At 43.4% G+C, this 20,414-nt stretch overlaps 1 protein-coding gene across 5 annotated transcripts in view; it reads left to right on the top strand.

Annotated features, from left to right (window-relative positions):
- GNG12 (G protein subunit gamma 12) overlaps positions 1-20,414 on the top strand; it is a 126,947-nt gene that overhangs the window by 38,679 nt on the left and 67,854 nt on the right. For all 5 annotated transcript variants that reach the window (XM_068540088.1, XM_068540086.1, XM_068540085.1 and 2 more), the window contains exon 2: positions 11,103-11,155. The gene's annotated coding sequence lies outside the window, so the exon portion shown is untranslated. The remainder of the gene's footprint in view (positions 1-11,102; positions 11,156-20,414) is intronic.

Raw genomic sequence — 20,414 nt, 5'->3', positions numbered from 1 at the left:
TTACCGTCAGTCATTCTATAAAGATCTATCAGCTACCCTCTGCCTGTCAAATATTGCCATAAAGTAATATCCTATTGGGCCTGTAGTTCTTGGAAACTGTGTTACTATTTTTCTTTGTCTTCTCAACTTTCTTAACTGTCTGTTGACCAGTAAGAATGTAAGCCATTGCAATGGATATGGTCCCTAGTTAACAAAGATATATGAAAATATGTTTACTGCTCTGGATAGGTAAGTAGATTCATTTCTTTAAGGATGATTTTCAGTATTAAATTTGAAAGGTATTTGGTTAATTCTCAGTTAACAATAACAAGCACAAAAATTAAATTCAGACCCTCTTTTGCCTGATTACTGTTTTCAGTAAGCGTTCAGTGAGTGATTCCCTTCAGCATGACAGCTAGTGATCACTAGGCCCTAAGCTAGTCTTTGTGCTTTGCAAATATAATTGAGCATGAATTATTGCAAATGATATAGGACCCCCAGACAAGCCCCCAAGATATCCAGGGAGGGTCCTGAAGCTCAGAAGGTCTAGGTTAGCTTCCAGGGAGTTAGATCACATTTAACTTTGCACTGGTTCTAATATAAAAACCTAGGGCATACAAACTCTGAGTAGGCGACCATCCGTCTTGGTTTATATGGCACTGAGGGGATTCCTGGGACGTGAGACTTTCAGTGTTAAAACTGGAACGTCCTGGCCATACCAAGATGAGTTGGTTTCTCTAGTCGGAAGAAGAGTCAGTTAACAGGAAGGAATATCAATAAATACTGTCTTCTAAAACCAGCAACTTATCTGTAGAATGGGGACGATTCTCTCTTCCTCATGGGGTTGTGGTAAGGCCTACTCACTACTCCTGTCTGTGGGGTTGGGTAGCTGGCTATGTGTTTTTCCTTGGAATTGGGAACCAGCATCACCTCTGACGGGCAGTCTCTCTCCTTGCCCTCCTCCAGAGGCCTGTCGCCTAAGAAGGCCTTGGCTGTTCCCTGGGGATGGGTCAGTGCCAGCTGTTTCTGATGTGAGGATGCTAGAGATCCCGGGTTCTTTCTGTTGTCTTTATGCGTCTCACTGTGGTTACCCGCTTTGGGTTTTACCTGCTACTGCCTCTTATGTAATAAGGCTTCTCGCTGATTTGAAACCCTTTACTCATTTTTTTTTTTTAATATATGAAGTCCTTAAGTATTTCAGTTTACCACATCACTTGGCATGTACAGTTGAGTTGAGAAATGCTCAAAGATTTTTCAGATTTTTTTCTGATTTTTTTAAAAAAGTATTGAAATATAGTTGATTTACAGTGTTTCAGATGTACAGCAAAGTGATTCAGTTATACATATATATATATATTTATTCTTTTCTTACATTCTCTTTCATTATAGGTTTTTACATGACACTGAATATAGTTCCCTGTGCTATACAGAAGGTCCTTGTTGGTTATCTATTTTATATATACTAATGTGTATATTTTAATACAATTCGAAAAGATACATGCCCCCCAGTGTTCACTGAAACTCTTTACTTTTAAAATCGCAGCCCTGAGCACACACAGGTACTTGCTTCCTCTCCAGCATTTGTACAAGCTGTTCCATCTGCCTTGCTCATGCCTCCCTCCTTTCATCTCTTGGCTAACCCTGGTCACTCTTCACACTTTAGCTTTGATGCCACCTCCCCCTGGAAGCCTTCCATGATCATCCCAGACTGGTATTGGTGCCTCTCCTCTGTGCTCTCAGTGCTCCTCGTACTTAGCATGATAGATTATGTGCCTCTGGAGCTGTAATTGCCTGATCAGTTGTCCGTATGACTCACTGTAGGCTCCTTGCAGAGAGGGACTGTGTTTTGTTCTCTGTTAAACCCCCAGAACCTTCCACATTGCCAGGCACATAAAAGGTATAGAGAGGCTTATAAGGATCAGTATAGTGCAAGAGCCGCCAAGGAGCAGACCATCTTTATGTACAATTGGCTTTGGCTTTGCAGTGGCCCTGACTATCCTTGCAGTCCTCCTTGGGAGACATAAGCCACTCTAGATCTTTCTCAAAAGAGCTACAGCCTCTTCATCCAGGGACCACCATCTAGTTTAGTTAGGTCTTTGTTTGCCCTGTAAGACACTGAGCACGTTACGAAAATACACATGCAGTAAACCACCCAGCTGCCAAGCATTGCATAAATATCAGTGGGGAGACATAGGACCCAAGAATATATGTAGGGTGAGGGCATTCAATTTTATGTTTATTTGTATATACATGGCATAAAGATATTTCTACTCTCTCAAGTTTTAATAAAATGTGAAATCTTCCCCTCAGTTCTGAAGACCTGATGATTTGCAGGCTATACTGTATTAAATTGTGAATTTTGGATGTTTCATTTCATAATGTGATCCAGATTATTTTTCTTTCTCCCTAGTGGACATTAATCGTTTCCTGTGAATTTTCCTGATATTAGGAAACAGATGTTCCATATTTTTAATCTGAGTTTTTTCCAGATGCTGAACCAGGACTTGTGTGTGTGTATGTGTGTGTGTGTGTACGTGTACACAGTGAATTTTTGAGGAATGAGTTATATCAGAATTTGCAAGTAAAACCATAACAGATATATCTGCAGAATTGTACAGATTTGTCCAAGGCTGGAAATGCTTTTGGACATTCTGTTTAATGTAGTTTAGTATTGTTTAGCTAATGCAGACTGCTGGCTTAAGACTGCATTAGAACTGTCCCATGATAGTGTGCTTGCCAAAATAAGGAGTGGTGTAGCAAAAAGCACACAGTTCATGCAACCTATGATTTTTAACCAAACTGTAATTGCTTTTACCATTGTCTCTTAGCTATATAAAATTCTTCCCCCATCTCCCCATAAAACACTGACTGAGTGCCACCTGTGTGCTGAGCAGGGTGCTAGGCTCTCTGGGAGATACAAACACAAATAATATACGGACCCTTGGGACCTTATCATCCAATAGAAGAGCTGAAACACATTCTGAAGCATCTGTAATGACAGGTAGAAGGTGGTAAAGGTCGTAGAAATTCAAGGAGACGAGTGGTTTCTTGGAGCCAAAGAGGGAGGGAATATTTGGGGGAAGAAGTGGTACTTGAGCTAGGTTAAAACAATAGTAATAAAGCAACACTTGCTTTAGGTCTAAGTTATTGAACTTACTGTAACTACGTAAGAACTGCGTAAGGGTGGTCCGTTATGTAAGCCATGGTTTTGGTGGATTTGCTAAAACCATACTAACATTTCTTGAGTGCTTCCAGTGCAGCAGGCACAGGGCCCCGATGCTCCGTATAAAGGAGTTTTAATCAGAAACAATGTGGAATTGGTGCTTTGTATAATCATCCATTTTGCACAAAATGCATCTCTTCATTTTACCTTGTGACCTTCCTTTCACGAGGAGGCCTTGGGTTCAGAGAGCAAAGGACTGAGGCCAGTCTTGGCCAACTCCAGGATTCGGGGACCCTCTGCAAGTCACCTGGCCTGTCTGGGTCTCACTCTTCTCCACTGTAAGGTGGGGATTGTCATCCTCCCGAGCTCACTCACAGGGTAGCTGGGAGAATCAAAGTGGGTGTAAATGGGCAGTGAAAAGCGTCAAAAGCCAAACATTTTGCCATGAAGCCATGTCATAGCTCAGGAGGTTTATACAAAATATGGCTGTTGCTTATTATTAAAACACTGTATAAATGAAAAGATGGTTATCTTAAAATTGCCAGATACCAGTAATATATTTGTAGCAAGTACATATACTAACTCTTGATTATCATGCACTATAAAGAACTCATGCAAATTCAAACGAAAAATATCAAGACCCTACTACACGAATAAGCAAAGAATATAGACTTATTGTTTCTCAAGGTAACAAACCATTAATAAACAGGAAAAAATGTCCATCCTCACTAATAATCTTAGAAATAAAAATTAAAGCAGCATTAGGAATACCATTTTAGGTATAAAGTGTCAAGGTCTCAGAAATTCTCAATTATTTTGTAGGTGGTATTATCATACATTAATTAAAAAGCCCCTTTAAAAGCAAAACCTACTAATTCTACTGTTAGGAATTTAGGGAAGCTAGGGAAATAAGTTAAAGGGATGAAAAAAGCTGAAGCATGAAGGTTTCCAATGTAATCTTATTTATAGTAATAAAAACTGGCAATAATTTAAATATCCAGCATTAGGGGAGAGATTTAGGTCCCTTACGCAGTCATTATGAATGTGTGTAGAAACACACAAAAAATATTTGAAATTGAAAGTAAAATGGAAAAAGAAAATAACAGCGTCATATATGGGTTTTTTTTTCCTAATGGCTCTATCCTAGCGTCCTCCCTTTTTTTTAATCCTTAGAGCAACAGTGCAAAAGTCATATTAGTCCTACCTTACATGTTAGAAAATTAGCTGAGGAGCCAGCATCAAACCTAGATCTGTCCAACTCCAAAGCCTTTGCTACCAATAGCATATAAACTATGGCCATAGTCATATAACACATATGTCTATCGAGGGTAACAGAAAAAAGTAATAGTAGCACTAGTATGGTGGGAATATGGGTCATTCCAAAGAATGCTATCCTTTTAAAACTGCCATTGGGGGAAACAAACCAACAAAAAACTACCATTGCCCTTTCAATAGAAAAGGAGGAAAAAAAATATGTGGAGTGTAATATTTCACAATTAATTGTTCACTCTGACTTCTTTATATTCTCTTAAAAGTTTGGCAAACTAGGAATACATGTGTATTTTTAAAGATTTCTCACCGGCATTGACATTATGAGGATACTTTCTCCCCAACTTATCCACAAATTAGTTGAGGACATATACCACCAGCTCCTCAATTAAAAACAAACTTTAAGTCACTAGAAGCTCTCTGAAGATTAAGAGCAGTGACCAGGTAGAAGAGTTTCTCCCAGTGAACAGCCCAGACCAGCCCTTTTGGCCAGGACATAGTCTTAAGGTGGGGAAAATGGTGTGGCACCATTTGGCTAAAATAGGCCAGCTCACCCGTTCCAGGTGTGCCCTTCCCAGGGACAGAAACCTTGCACAATAAAGGAAAATGTCACCATTTTGGTGACTGTTTACTGTCTTTTACCTTTGGGGATCAACACTTGATTCTTGATGCTTTTACGCATATGGCATTACTTTATCAAGTCAGTAGCCCTGCCAATGTGTCAAAACACACGACTTTCTGTGGTGGACTCAAGGCACAGGGCATATTTCTTTTGCTTTGTCTTGCCTTTATGGAACATGTACCTGTTATGCCTACTGTAGGGTCCTTTATATGTTTCAAAGGCCCTTTTATATCTGTTTTGCCATTTGAGATAACATCATGTCAGTATTTGCAAGTGAAAACATCATAGACCTGACCAGAGAACAGTGGAGCCATCTGGAGAGCTGGAGACATTCTCCAACATACTTCTCAATATAGTCCATTCCAGATCGCTCCCAATTTTGTAGGTGGGGAAATTGAGGCACATAGAAGTTTAGTGATTTTGCTGGAAATCACTGGCAGTGAAGACAGCTGGAAGCCAGGCTTATAAATCTAGTGTTCACTCTCCTCCAGTGCCTGTATTATGTAATTTTCTAGAGAATTAAAATGAGACTAGAAACAAATATGTTCAGACAGATCATAATCCAGTCGCCATTCAAAGCTAAAGGTCTCCGAGGACTATCATTTTGTATTTTATAATTGCAATAAGCTTTATAATAATGAAAGGAGTCTAGCAGGTTATCATGTTCATTCTAGACAAGTCCTGCCCAATAGAGCTTTTTATGGTGATTGAAACGGTCTACACCTGTGCTGTTCAGGACAGTAGCTGCTTCTGTGTCTACCTGACCACTTGGATGTGGCTCATGCACTGGGGGAATGAGTTTGTAACTGTATATATTTAAATTTAAATCCCCACGTGTGCTAACGGCTATAGTATTGGACAACACAGTTCTAGACTTCTCAGTATTTTTTTTGCCATCTCCACTTGGATGTCTCCAAGTTAACAAGGTCAAATCAGAATTCTTGATTTTCTTTCCTCTCTCAACCCGTTTCTCCCTCAAGGAAGCCATCACTGACCCAGTTGCTTGAACCAAAACCTATGTGTCACCTCAGCCCCTTCCTCTTCCTCACTGGCCACATCCACTTCATCAGCAGGTCCTAGTTGTTTTACCTCCAGAACCTGTCCTGAATCCATCCGTTTCTCTCCATCTCTACTGCTACCATCCTAGGCAAAGGTACCATTATATCTCACCTGCACAATTGAGTAGCCTCAGAATTGGCCACCATTGATCCATTCACTCACTGTTGCCTCTTCGAAACTCCTCCATTCAGCTGCCAAAGAGACATTGTTAAGCTCTCCAGTGGGTTGCATCACTCCCTGCTTGTATGAAAGAATTTGTAGAACTTACCACTGTTGGAAGTTCTCTTATTTTCTTCTTTGTATACTTGCTTATTTTCTGTTTCCTATTAAATGTAAGGCCCCCTATGTCAGGAACCTTATTTACCTCATTCACTGCTGTATCTCCAGCACCTGCAACTGTGCCTGGCCCTTAACTTGCACTCAGTAAACCTCTCAAGAATAATTAAATTACTGTTCATTGTGGAAGGAGATGAAATAGCAAAATCAAAACTGCAGATTTATAATTTGGTTGTTAATATCTGAGAGGATGCTGACGTCCGTATGCATGGGAAGTTGGTGGTTTCTTTTATATTCTGGATGCAAGTAGGAAGGGTGGGTATTATGGCTAGTTGTATTTATCTCTGAGTGGGTGGGCTGGGCACAGTCCTGATGCAATCTCTGACATGAGCCAGAAGGAGGTCTCTTTTTCTCTAGAAGTCTATGTATGTCCCAGATCGTGAAGCTTTTTTCTTTCCTATTGTTAGAGAAAGAGGAGAGTATCCTCCTACAAGGACTTCTATATCCATCCAGGGGAAGTGTAGGTAGTGACGGAAGGAAGCAGCTTATGGAACTCCGGGCTAGAAAGTGGTACAACCACATCTGAACAGCAAAAGGAGATTTTCAACATGAGGCTGGTTTTTTTTTTTAACTTTTGGGGTTTATTTATTTATTTATTTATTTATTTATTTATTTTATTTATTTATGGCTGTGTTGGGTCTTCGTTTCTGTGTGAGGGCTTTCTCCAGCTGTGGCAAGTGGGGGCCACTCTTCATCGCGATGCGCGGGCCTCTCATTATCGCGGCCTCTCTTGTTGCGGAGCACAGGCTCCAGACGCGCAGGCTCAGTAATTGTGGCTCAGGGGCCCAGCCGCTCCGCGGCACGTGGGATCTTCCCAGACCAGGGCTCGAACCCGTGTCCCCTGCATTGGCAGGCAGACTCTCAACCACTGCGCCACCAGGGAAGCCCCAAGGCTGTTGTTTTTTGAAAAAAAAAAAAAAGATGTTTGGAACATACTCATAGCCAGTTATTGGGAACCAAGAAAACTTTAGGAAATAGCATTTTCTGTCTTTTTTTCCTTGAATATTGCATTTTTTTTAAAGGAAAGTGTCTTTTCTGGTATTTCTTTATAGTGGCCAGCCAAGGCATGTTATTACTTAAATCCATGTGCAATGTAAAATGAAACTGATGAACTTGTTGGGGGTGTGATCAAGTCACCCATGCTCTGCATTGCTTCTGTTCCCTCTGGTGTTAAACAGACCTAGGAAATGACCATTCCCTCAGCACAGGCTGAATTTAAAAGATGAAGTTAAAGCTTGCTTTGTTCAAGTGCATATCTGGAGACTCTTTCTCCTGGTGTGTTTTTTTGTTTTTTTTTTTTTTAAACATTCAAGTAATCTTAACCAATTGCATTTTTTTTTCTTTTTCTTCTTTTTTTTTTTTTTTAAGTTTTTATTGATTGATTGATTGATTGCCTGATTGCTGTGTTGGGTCTTCGTTTCTGCGCTAGGGCCCTCTCCAGTTGCGGCAAGCGGGGGCCACTCCTCATCGCGGTGCGCGGGCCTCTCACCATCGCGGCCCCTCCCGTTGCGGAGCACAGGCTCCAGACGCGCAGGCTCAGCAGTTATGGCTCACGGGTCTAGTTGCTCCGCGGCATGTGGGATCTTCCCAGACCAGGGCGTGAACCCGTGTCCCCTGCATTAGCAGGCAGATTCTCAACCACTGCGCCACCAGGGAAGCCCCTGGTGTGTTTTTATTAGGCCCAAGTTTGTACCCCTGGCCCCTGTCCTTCCAGTGCTGTGCCAGTGTTTTCATGTGTGTGCCTTTATGGAACATCTGCTGTATACCAAACACATTGCAAGGTCCTGGAAAGACAACAATGAGTTAGACACATTCTCAACCTCCAGAGATTCTGCAAACAAGTGGACAGAGAGACCAGTAAATGAAAAACTGCAACACAGGAGCCACTTGGATTAACAGAGGGAAGTACAGGAGCAATGAGAGTAGTAGGCAGTGGAACACAGAGGGAGTCAGGCCCGGTATAGCGTTAAAGAGTCCAGGCTCTGGCACAGAAAACGAACTTATGGTTGCCAAAGAGAAAGTGGGGGGAGGTATAAATTTGGAGTTTGAGATTAACAGATACATACCACTATATATAAATTAAACAACAAGGACGTACTGTATAACACAGACAACTATCTTCAATATCTTGTAATAACCTATAATGGAAAAGAATCTGAGAAGAATATATGTGTATTCTTTATATATACAGTATAGAAAACTGAATCACTTTGCTATACACCTGAAACTAACACAACACTGTAAATCAAATACGTCAACTTAAAAAAAAAAAAAAGAGAGTGAGTGCAGGCTCTGGAACCAGGCTGTCTGGGTTTACAGTCTGGCTCTGCCATTTATAAGCTGTGTGACCCTAGGCTACTGACTTGACCTCTATGCCTCAGTTTGCTCACCTGCTAAATGGGGTAATAACCCATTTCATAAGGTTACTGAGACAATTAAAGGAGCACGTAAAGCGCTTGAAATGCTCCATAAAAATCAGCTTTTATTATTATCAGTAGTAGTGGTACATAATTATCAGTTGAGTTGAGTGAATACTACTTTACTACTGTTACTGCAGAGAAGTTGCCCCTAAGCCAGCCGAGGGAGTTCACACAGGCTCCCCAGAAGTGTTGATTTTTTAATTGAGACTTGAAGGCAGGCAGATACTGTAGGGAGAAGACGTGCTTGACAAAAAGAACACAAACTGCAAAGGTACAGAGAAGTGAGAGTGGCGGGGGGGAGCATTTAGGGACCCGTAAATAGGTTTGTGTGGGTAAAGGGCAAGATGCCCACAGGAGAGTGCCTGAGGGGCAGGCACGAGGTCACTGGGGCTTTGGAGACTGGGCTAAGGAGCTTGGACTTAATCCTACCACCTAGAGGAAGCCACTGAAGGATTTTCAGCAGGTTCAGGGGTCGCCTTGGGAGACTGGGAGGCAGCACCGCCAGTGGCCTCAGCCCACGGCTTGTTGATTCTAAATGATGTCCCTCACCAGCCTTCTTCCCTATCATTTGGGCAGGAAATTCATGTGTGTGGATTTGATTTTGCTCATTGGGTATGATTTCTTTGGGGGGGGGGCACAGATTAATAAAGTGAAAGGATGCGTTTATGTAATTCCTTTCTACTCCCTACCCCTGCTAAGACAGATACAGAGATGTCTAGCTTACAGACTCATTTGAGAATCAGATGAAAGTGATAGACTCTTCCCTCAGAAAAATCACAAAGACATGATTTTCCAAAGACCCCACCTTTAACCTCTCCCTGCACCCCCATCTTGGTCATCCAGACAGACCCCCTAGACACAGTACAGTCTTTTTGACCCCAGCCTTGCCTGTGGTTTTTGTGTTCCCACCCCAAATTATTTTAAATTTAATTTGCTAGTACATGCCATCAGTCCTGCATCTGCCATCAGTGCTATTATCTGACCGTGTATGATGGGAGCAACCTTGGATCGCTTGACGGTTATAATTAAAACTGAAAGTAATTATCTTATTTTGACCCGTTCAAATTTAATTGAGAGTATAGTGGCTAAGGGCATGGGCTCTGGAGACCAGCTACGTAGATTAGAATCCCAGCTCTGTCAGTAACTTATAATCTTGAGTAATTACTTAACTTCTCTGTGCCTCAGTTTCCTCATTACAAAATGGGAATGATAATATACGTACCTCGTGAAGTTATTGTGAGGGTTCATTAAGGTAACATGGGAGCTTGCCGAGAACACATAGCAAGTACTATATAGTATTCGCTATTATTATGTTACTATTTCTGCTAAATGACATCATGGAATGGGGTAATTAATGATGAATTCCTAAGAGCAGGAAAATAGATAAACAAAATCTCCATGTGCATTTCACTCACTTTGGAGCCCTGCCAGTAGCTGAAGGCCAAGGATAGATGCCCTAGGCCTGTGCTGTCCGATACAGGAGCCACTAGCTGCTGTGGCTGTTGACTACTTGGACTGCTGCTAGCCCGAGTTGAAATGTACTGGGTCTTGAAGATTTAGTATGACCAAAAAAAAAAAAAAAAATGCAAAATGTCTCATTAATCATTTTTTATATTGGTTACATGTTGAAATGATAATATTCTGAGTAAATTCAGTTAAATAAATATTAAAATTGTCATCTGTTTCTTTTTGCTTTTTTAATGTGGCCACTAGAAAATTTAAAGTTATATATGTGGCTTGTGTTACATTTCTGTTGAACAGCAGGGCTTTAGGCTCACCATTATCAATAAAATAAAAAGGTGTGGTTATCTGTGATCAGGTGATCGCTATTGGAAAGCCTGGTACACTCCTCCTATTGCCCTTCAAGTTATACCGGACCATCCGTTTTTCAGTCGGTTCCATAAAGGGAGTCATGGCTTGGTGCTAGCAGAAGGGAGTGGAGGGACCAAAGCAGGAGCAACAACCCAGGAGGCTCCCGCTGACTTGGAGGGGTTTGGACGAAAACACTACCATTTATAGTTATACTGGCCTCAGACTTTGAACACTCCCTGAAGGAGATGAGAGAATGCTCTCTGTTCAGGAAGTTGAAATATGTAGGCAAAAAACTCTCCCTATTCCATCAGGAGCCAGAAAAAGCTTTGCTAATCTTTAACGAAAAGAATAAATACTCAATGTGATGGCAGTCACTGGGATCGAAGGCACACCCTTCCCAAATGTGATTTACTTACGGAATGCTTGTTTCATTCTATTTCAGATTCGTTCCATCACCTAAAACCTGGTAACGGTGGGCCACACAGAGTCTCACGCGTAAGTGATCTTTCATTTTTAAAACAAAGTGACCGTTTGACATTACTTTTGAAATGATATTCACACTTCTAAGTTAGATGCATCCCTACTAGTACTATGATTAGATGTCCATTTATTTACATTTTTTTTTTTCCTCTGAAATGATTTACGATGTGTCCATGCCTTAAAAAAACAGATCAATCCATGTTCTTTTGCTAAGAACATGATCAGGGAAAAGATCTATGATTACGTGCCAAATACTATTAAAATAAAAACTTTTTTTGTGATGAAACTATTTCCAGGCCCCTGTTGATAGTCTGCTTGTTTCAAACAGTATCCAAAACAACAAAGTGATACTTCAGCCAAGGAATTCAGACAGTTCCTTGCAGTGTGTTGTAATGAAGATTGGCTCATAGCTGTAACATTAGCTTTCTTATTGCCCTATTTTTTCTCTCGTCTCTCTTTAAACCTAATCATGAGATAACAGTTCTGTAGTGGTAGAAAACTTCCTTTAGAGCTGGGAAAGTAATGTACTTCTTAAGTGAAAAAGCTTCTGAGGCTTCACGTGGCACCACTCCCTGATATGTGGCGATAATGTTATTTGCATTGTGTATCAGTTAGCTTTTGCTGTATAACAAACCTCTTCAAAATTTACTGACTCAAAATAGCAATCATTTCTTTATCCCATAATTCTGTCGGTTGGCGATTTGGGCTGGGCCTAGGTGTGTGATTCTTTTGGTTTCAGCTAGGACCATTCACGTGTCTTCAATCAGCTGCAGGTCCAGGTCACCTAGGCTGGGGGTCACCTGGCTGTCTGCTGGAGTGATGACAATGACTAAGACATGTGTCTCACTGTCCTGCAGGCTACCCTGAGCTTGTGCACATGGCATTTGGGCAGGGTACCAAGAGACACAGCAGATGCGTCTTGAGGCCAAGGCTCAGAACTGCCACAAGATTGCTTCCACCACATTCTGTTGGCTAAAAGAAGCTATGTGGCTAGTGTAGATTCAAGAGGTACAGGAATAGATTCTACCTCTTGGTGAGACGAGCTGCGGAATCACATTGCAGGGAGGATGGTTACAGAGAGGGGAAGATTTGCGGCCATTTTCACAATCCACCCTACAGTGTTTATGGGTCTCACGAAAACAGCTGTGATGGAATGAAAAGCGCCTGGAGAGGGAGAAGGCTCAGGTCACGCTCCCATCTCATAGCCCGTCCCCTCGGCCCGTTCTGATCGATAGACCCTGGGATCCTGGTCTTGCTGTCTGCCGCCTGGCATCCCGGTCAGTTCAGCAGCATCCTGGGTGGTCTTGCCAATACCAGCTTTCCACTCTCAGCCTCACTTCATGGTACGCAGCACCGCCACACCAGTCATCCTTCAGTTCAACTTTCAGGAGGTTCCTCCTTTGCTCAGAAACTGTCAGTGCCCCCGTGTCATCCACCACACCAGCCTAGACTTCTCTCTGGCTTCTCGGACCCAGCCCTTCCATTATCTGGCCCAGTCCTCTCTTGTTCAGCTCCCGCTATTCCTTTTCTTCTAGCCAGACTAGCCTGTTTACCATTTCTCCTGAGGACACCTCATGCGGCTCACCCCTTCTCTGCTTGGAAATCCTTCCCATTCTGCAGGGCCCGGTAGAATCTTCCCTTCTCTGTAACGTGGCCGTCCCTGCCTCTTCCCACCATCTGTGATCTTCTCTGCTCTGAATACTCCAAAGCCAAACACTGTCTTCTGTCATGCACTCTTCTTCACCTTCGCTAGTCTTACCTCCTCAGTAGCTTTGTCAGAAGGCTCCCTATGTCTCCCTTGCAGTACTCAGCACAGGGCCGAGAGGGCAGTGGGTACTTAGTCAGCCAGGACCCTGCACCTGGTCACCCACCAGCAGCTCATCAGGATCACATGAGGTACCTGTTGAAATACAAGTTCACAGTCCCTTCACTGGGCCGTCTGCGTTCATTAGGTGAACCCCGGGGATCTTGAAGCACTCAGGCGATTCTGATGTAATAGCTACACAGTTGGCAACCACTTGTTGAGGAAAGAACAAGAAATTTATATGAGACTGGGGTTTGAGTCCTGGCTCTGCTACTTCTTGGCTCTAGGACCTTATAAATGTGACCTTTCTGAGGTTCAGTATCCTCATCTGTAAAACGGAAATAATATTTAACGTGAGGATTGCCAAGAAGATAAAAAAGGATGATGTAAAAGGGAATGAAGTACTGATACATGTTACGACACGGATAAACCCTGAACATATTATGCTAAGTGAAGGAAGCCAGTTACAAATGTCCACATATAATATGATTCCATTCATATGGAAATGCAGAATAGGGGAATCTATGGAGACAAAAGTAGATTATTCATTGCTCAGGGCTGGGAGGTGAAAATGGGGGACATGGGGGGATAGCTAAAAGGTATAGGGTTTCTTTTTGGCGTGATGAAGACGTTCTAAAATTCATTCTGGCAATGGTTGCACAGTGCCTGTGAATGTACTAAAAACCACTGAATTGTACATGAAAATGGGTGAATTGTATGGTATATGAATTATATCTCAAAGAAGTTGTTTAAAAAAAGAATAAAAAGAAGTGTTCCCTCCTCTTAAAAAAAAAAAAAAGGATGATGTATACGCAAGTGCTTTATAAACCATAGAATGTAATTAAAATACATTAATTGATTATGGATCTGTGGCTAGCCAGCGTTTCAAAAGGGGCAGTTACCTCTGTGGTGGTAGTCATGGTAGTGATAGAGGAATAGACAGTGAGTAATCCAGTGGTGGAAGGATTAATAATTACAGCAAGAGTAGTCATAATTAGTGTCTACTGTTTATTGAATGCCGACTGTATGCTGGGCACTGTGGTAACTGCTTCACATAGAATTATTTGAAATTTACAAGAAGATCCCCTTGTTCAGTTGCATCTGTATCATAATTACAGCCTATTCCACCATTAGTGATTTAGTCCTTTGATTTCTCCCTCTTCATTCCTGAGAGAAATAGTTGGTTAAGCTGCTATCAACCATTGACAGCTTACCAGTGTCAAGTACAAGGACCTGTAGAAGTGTGAGCTGCTTTGATTGGTGGGAGAAGTTGGGGAAGGGAGAGCAACCAACAGTACTAGGGAGAGAGTAGGTGTGGGACGTGCAGGAATGGACCAAAGGGCACCCAACTGCCTGAGGAAGGATGGAGTAGGGGGAGAGGTGTGCAGGAGGGCGGGAGGGGGTGGTCTGAGACATTTGCTGACGTGACAGTTCGGCCCAGGGCTGTTTCTGGTCTAAGGCCCACCACATGCTCACCCTGCTCACTTGGAACTTCCCTATAACAGCTATCACAACAGGCAACATTTATAAAACTGTCCTCTATTCACTGTCTGATTTGTTGTACATTATTTTGATTGCTGTTGATCTAGTGTAGGTGCCTGTCTTCTTTCAAAGAGTTTTAAGGTGGCTTTTAAATACACATATATTAAGATTCAGACAAAGAAGGACGGAAGGAAATTTGTGGGGAAGGAAAAGTAAGGTGAAATCAGGGATAAGGATAGGCCCCCAGTTCTTAAGTGAAAGCCCGTACACACACTAGCAGCCCCCGAGCAGTCAGTACTAGGAAAACATGCTCAGTTAGGAGTTCTTGGTGGCTAGAGGATAAAAACACGCTAGTTACTCAGAAGAAGCAAGGTGAATTGTGATTCTTTCGACACTTAGAGTAATTTCCCCCTGGGTGCTCATGAGGAGGAGGCCACATAAGGCAGCGAACAACATCCCTATAGAAATGACTGATGAGGACCACCCTCCGTGTAGACCAACGATGTGTGACACCTGAGTGCTGCCCAAGAAGAGCCTTCCAGCCCAGGTGTGCATTTCTCGGCTGGCCTTGCTTCACCCAAGTATAAAATGTAATATTTTCAGCTGTAATAACAAGTATATATATTCATCCCTCCTCCCTCCCCTGTGATGTGTGTCACAGACTGTCATGGCTCTTGATGCTGAGCCCAGACATTTGGCTACGGCTCAGACTTGGCACACGAGTTGAAATCTCCTTACCATCCCAGTTCTAAAAGAATAATAAACAACTTCTTGGGAAGTACTCAGTGAAAGTTATTTCTCCCAACTCCAAATCATGCTATGCCCTGACTCAGTCTGCAGAGTGGCTTTTTGCTGCACAGAATTTACACTGACCCTGTCCACCGTGACCTGTGTGGCCCACTTCGCTTGCTCCACGTGTATCTCTCCTTCTGTTTTGAGCCCTGTGGCTCTACGTCATTTTAGATACCAGAGTGTTCTGTACCTTTTGAGGGAACCAGGGCAGTTTGAGAAGCTCACTGGAATAAGATTAGGAGACTCCAAGGATGTATTGGATGGCAGCAAACTATAAACTGAGCTACTATTGTCCACTTACGCGATTTTCTTCTTCTAGTCGGTAACTTTAATAATTTTTGCAGGAGTAGTGTCTGATTGGTTGGCAGCACTGGTAAGATGAACCATCAGGAGAAGAGGGTGATATGAAAGTAATGTGCATAGGATGAAAAAAAAGTTAATTCAGTAAGGATCATTGTCAGAGAGGAGCCCAGAATTCCATAAGGACTGCCCATAAATGGGAATTTCCTTTTGGGCTTTGTTTTCATTTAGATCAGGTTTCTTAGTTAGAATTATTTTGGTTGCAAGTAACAGAAGTCCAACTTAAACTAGTGTCTTGACTCAATGACTAACATGTCCGTGTTGGCATGGACTTCAGGCATAGGTGTATCCAGGGGTTCCAGAAAACATCAGGCCATTATCCTTCACTCTCTCCATCTCTTGATTCTGCTTAACTCTGTCAGCTTCATTCTCAGGCAGTCTCCCCCTCAGTACATTGCAGAGGTAGCCATCAGTGTTAAATTTCCATCATCTTCACAGCTGTGGGTCTCAGAGAAAAGAGAGTGCCTCTTTTGTCATTGTTCTAACAATAGTACCAAGGAGGTCTGGCCCAGTTTGGATTCCTTGCCTGAATCAACCTGGCCAGAAGTAGGCAGTAGACAATAAGCAGTATCTGCTTGGCCAGGGCTTGTCCATGTGTTCCTTGACAGAGGATGAATCGTACCTGAAGCGCATGGCACAGGGTCCCTAGGAAAAAGGAGGAATTTTGTTACCAGAAGAAAGGAAAGAAAGAGCATGCCAAGCAATTAAAATTTCTAGGTACCAGAGTGCACTGATTTAGAAATTCTTAATTTGGGGTCCATTAAACTTGAAAGGTTTAAAATTAGATTCAGCTTCAGTTACATTGACTACCTATTCCAAGTTTAGTATCATGATCGAGACTAGTAACAGTGAGCATACTGAGAGGAGGAGTGTGGGTGAGCCCACTGTGGGGTCACGTAGGCAGCTTTTGGCCTGACGACCTCATGTCGTGTCCCCTGGATCTAGATTATTAACCTGAAGACGATGAATAGGCTTCAATGGATCTGTAATCCATTGAATGAATCAATGAATGGGCTTCTCTAATTATTTGCAAAATGCTGTGTATGTATTTTTTTTTACTGGAGAAAGGGATCATGCTTCCATGATTTTTTCATAGGACTCCCCAGTCCCCTACTGCTTAAGAGCAGACTTACTCAAATTGTTTTAGATTTGGCTAGCTTAATCTTATGTGTTCATTTCTTTTCTTGGCTGAACGAGTAGAGTTTAGCGTCCATGATAAACACAGCTCCTTATGGAACAGACACAGTGATGTCAGTGGCTGGGTATGTTGCATCAAATTGCATGTTGAGGGTTTTAGGCATATATGTAAACTTTTCACAGTCGTAGTTGCCATTTACCTAATGCTTTTACTCTGGTGTTCACCCTGTGCTAAGTGCTTTATGTGCATTATCTGAACTATATATTTATACACGTGACTGTATTTCTTTGAACCTCAGGTTTGTTATGGTACCACCTGCTGGAACCAGCTCCTCCGGCTGCCTCTCTGGGAACACAGGACACAAAGTCTGGCTTTTCCCTCTTCCCCATGTCCTCTTTTGTGGGTCCGCACCTCTCCACTCCCAACCCCCAGATGATAGAATCCTAGAACCCCAGAGTTGGAGGAGACTGCTGAGATCATGCAGTTCAGTGGTTTTCAAACTCGGCTCTCTGCTTTTCTAGCTCAGGGACTCCTTAGAGGGAAGGATGGAAAGATCCCAAGCCCCTGTCCTGCTCTGGTCACCACTGGCTGCTGAAAACTACTCATCTGGGAGAAGAGAGTCCAGAGTTCAATGTCAGACTTGTGGTTGAGTCTGAGCTACTACTCTGCTCACCTCCCTGTGTGACTCTGGGAAAGTTGCCTTACCTCTCTGAGCCCAGTTTCCTTTTCTGTCAAAGGGGTGATAATACCTGCCTCACAGAGCTGTTGGGGGCCTGGATGAGGTCATGTCTGTAAAGTCCTCGTCCCAGAGCCTGGCACACAGGCACTGCTGCAAAGGTTAGCTGTGACTAGGACACTGCACGGCGCAGCTTGTGAGACATAATTAAGACACAGCTTTCTTCTTGTCTCTCACTGTGCCTTTCAAGTTGATTCACTGGGGTGTGTTTTTCCCCATTTCCTGATAAAAACTTGATCAGGCCTATGACGTTTCTGGTTACTCTTAGGTAACAAAAAGTCCTACGGCCCCTATAAGTGACACACACACACACACGCCGCATACTTTCTGGAAACTGGAAGTGCTCACTTTAGTCTATGAACGGTCAGTGTTTACTCCAAGAGAAGACTTCCCTCCATCTTGCCCACCATTCCAGGCCTGCCCAGGTGAGGCAGAGAGAGAGGAAAGTTCTTACCTGACCACTGTTGTCATGCCTGGCACTGGGTTCTCTGAGCCTGGCTGGTGGGTGAGTGGACTCTCTTTTGCTTTCCTGGCTGTTTCCACGGCTGTCCTGAGGACTCCCGCACCAGCACGTTCCACCAGGACCTCCCGGGATTTGGGCAGTGCCTCTCCTTCTGGTTGCTTCCATCCTCCAGCAACTTCTGGTTCCCATACGGATTCTCTCTTTGGGGTTCCCTCACCCTCAGTCTGAAGCCCTGGTGGGTAGAGCCTGTTTCAAAGAGACCAGAGCTGGCATTCCTGGTGCCCTTTAACCCCCCATCAGGGGAGGGGGCGAGCAGTCCCTTTCTTCTACTCTGTCACCTTATATTGCTTCAGCTCCCCTCCCACATTTTGGTCCCTCAAACAGGTGTCACATACCAACCCCCAAACTCGAGGAGCCCTCCAGGTGCTTGCCTTTGAAACTCTTGTCTCCAGGTTTGAGATGAAAAGCGGACTCCCACCACTCCACCCACCTCGGGGAGGCCGGGAATCAAAGCATTTCCGAGGAATCTGCCCCACAAGATCCTCCATCCCTTTCCACTGTCCTGAACCTGTTTATATCCTCCTTATGGACCTTTGAGGCAGCTAGGTCAACTTCTTAGAAATTTCCATATAGTGTCTGGCCCCGGCTTTGGAATTTCCCATCTGTTGAATCGTGTTGCCACAATGGAAACTTCCACTTGAGCATCTTGTTATATTAACTGTTGGCCCAGTTCAAGGAACTCCTCTGTAACACCCTGAAAAGCGGTCCTTTAGCCTGTGCTTGAAAACTGTCCAGGCACGGCAAGTTCCCTCCCTCCCAAGAAGCATCCCATTCCGATTTTCAGATGCTTGGAGTTGTTGGAAAAATGCTGCTCCCATGAAGCCAAGCCTGAGTCCCCGTAACCTTCCCTTTGATGGGATCAGAAGTGTGCACGTGAGGCTCATCCGAGAAAATCTGACTGGGCTGCAGGGATTCGAGTGGCAGCCAAGTTTGCACCAACACTCTGTTCTCTAAGACCACAGGGAAGCCTCTGACCTTGTCTCTGGGCCGGTTTTCTTTGCTGTCATGCCAACAGCACATAACCCCAACAGAAAGCTAGTATTGGGAAACTCTGTGCTCAAGCACCATTTCTCATGCTCATTACCCTAACATCCTTTCTCTTGACCTGAGAGCTGATTTGCCTTCCTTCATGGGGGCATCTGGATCAGGGGTCCATCCACAGTTGATGAACTCTCCAAAATCAAGCCTTGCCGAATGTGCCCTACTGCCCTCCAAAGACACCCCATCCCTGCTTTTTTGCAGTTTTTCTCATATGTTTAAGGGTCCTTTGGACTCAGCTGGTTGGTTTGCCTCCTCCCCAGCATTGTGAACTGGGCCTCTCTGCCAGGTGACCTTCTTTGTCATGTGCAAGTTGGGCCACTGTGACGGTGGATCCCACAACACGTCGGTAACTCTGTGTTCATGTTCCCCACCCCATGGTGAAGGCAGCGTCTCAGATGAGCAAGCGACATGTGCTAGCAAGATGCTTGGGTCAGCTAAAGTTGAAGTCACTTTGGGGACAATGGCCTAAGAAAATACTAAATGCGTTTTGGGTCGTTCCATCATGGACTGGTTCCCCTGGCAAGTCTCAGCCTTATGTATCCAGATGTGAACCTGGTTTACATGCTAGTGTTGCTTTTCATGCTGTCTACAAAGACGGTGAGATGCAGCTCCCTCCCTCTCTCCCCCGCCCCTATGCCCTCCCTCCTGCCCAGATGATGCTGGAGACAGAGGCGCGGAGGGCAGAATTCATCTCCCCTAGCACTGCTCACCTAGCTTCTTCTCTTGGCCTGAAAGAATATAGTGATTTTTACTGGGCCATTCAAAAATCTCTACGTGAAATAGCTAACGGGCCGTTACTGAAAACAAACTTTCTATCAATATTTGTGTACGTTTTACAGTAGGGAGGTGGCATAGTATAAGCAGAGAGACTAGAGTTCAGACCATTCCTCAGCTGCTTCAGATGCTTTGGGCAGAGTGGTTTAGCATCTTTGTGCTTCAGTTTCCTCATCTGTTAAATGGGGATAATGACAGTTGCCTTGCAAGAGGGCTGTATTAAAGGAACCAATGAATGTAATGAATTCAGCACAGTGGCCTGTCACATGGTATATACTCAATAAATGGGCTATTATCATTGTTTGCATTTGACTGTTGTGATGATTTCTAAACAACTTTTAAAGCCTTGAAAAAAGTGTCAATCCTCCAGCAATAGTTGAGCAAGTCACTTACTCTTAAAGTCTCAAATTCACATTCATAAGTGGAGGATAATCCTGTACCGGGTTATTGAGAGGATTAAGTGAAATAATCTATTTGAAATGCTCAGCACAGGCCTGGCACATAGTAAGCACCCAAATAATGGTGGCCATTAAATAATATATTCCCATCACAATATTAGCTCCATTTTACAGATAAGAATTTGCAGGACACTTTTTTCCTTGTGATAAATGGCTTCATGAAGAC

Source organism: Eschrichtius robustus, chromosome 3 (assembly GCF_028021215.1).
Source record: "Eschrichtius robustus isolate mEscRob2 chromosome 3, mEscRob2.pri, whole genome shotgun sequence".
Classification (NCBI taxonomy): Eukaryota; Metazoa; Chordata; class Mammalia; order Artiodactyla; family Eschrichtiidae; genus Eschrichtius; species Eschrichtius robustus.
Note: the sequence above shows the minus strand (reverse complement) of the source record. Positions and strands in the feature narration are given on the sequence as shown.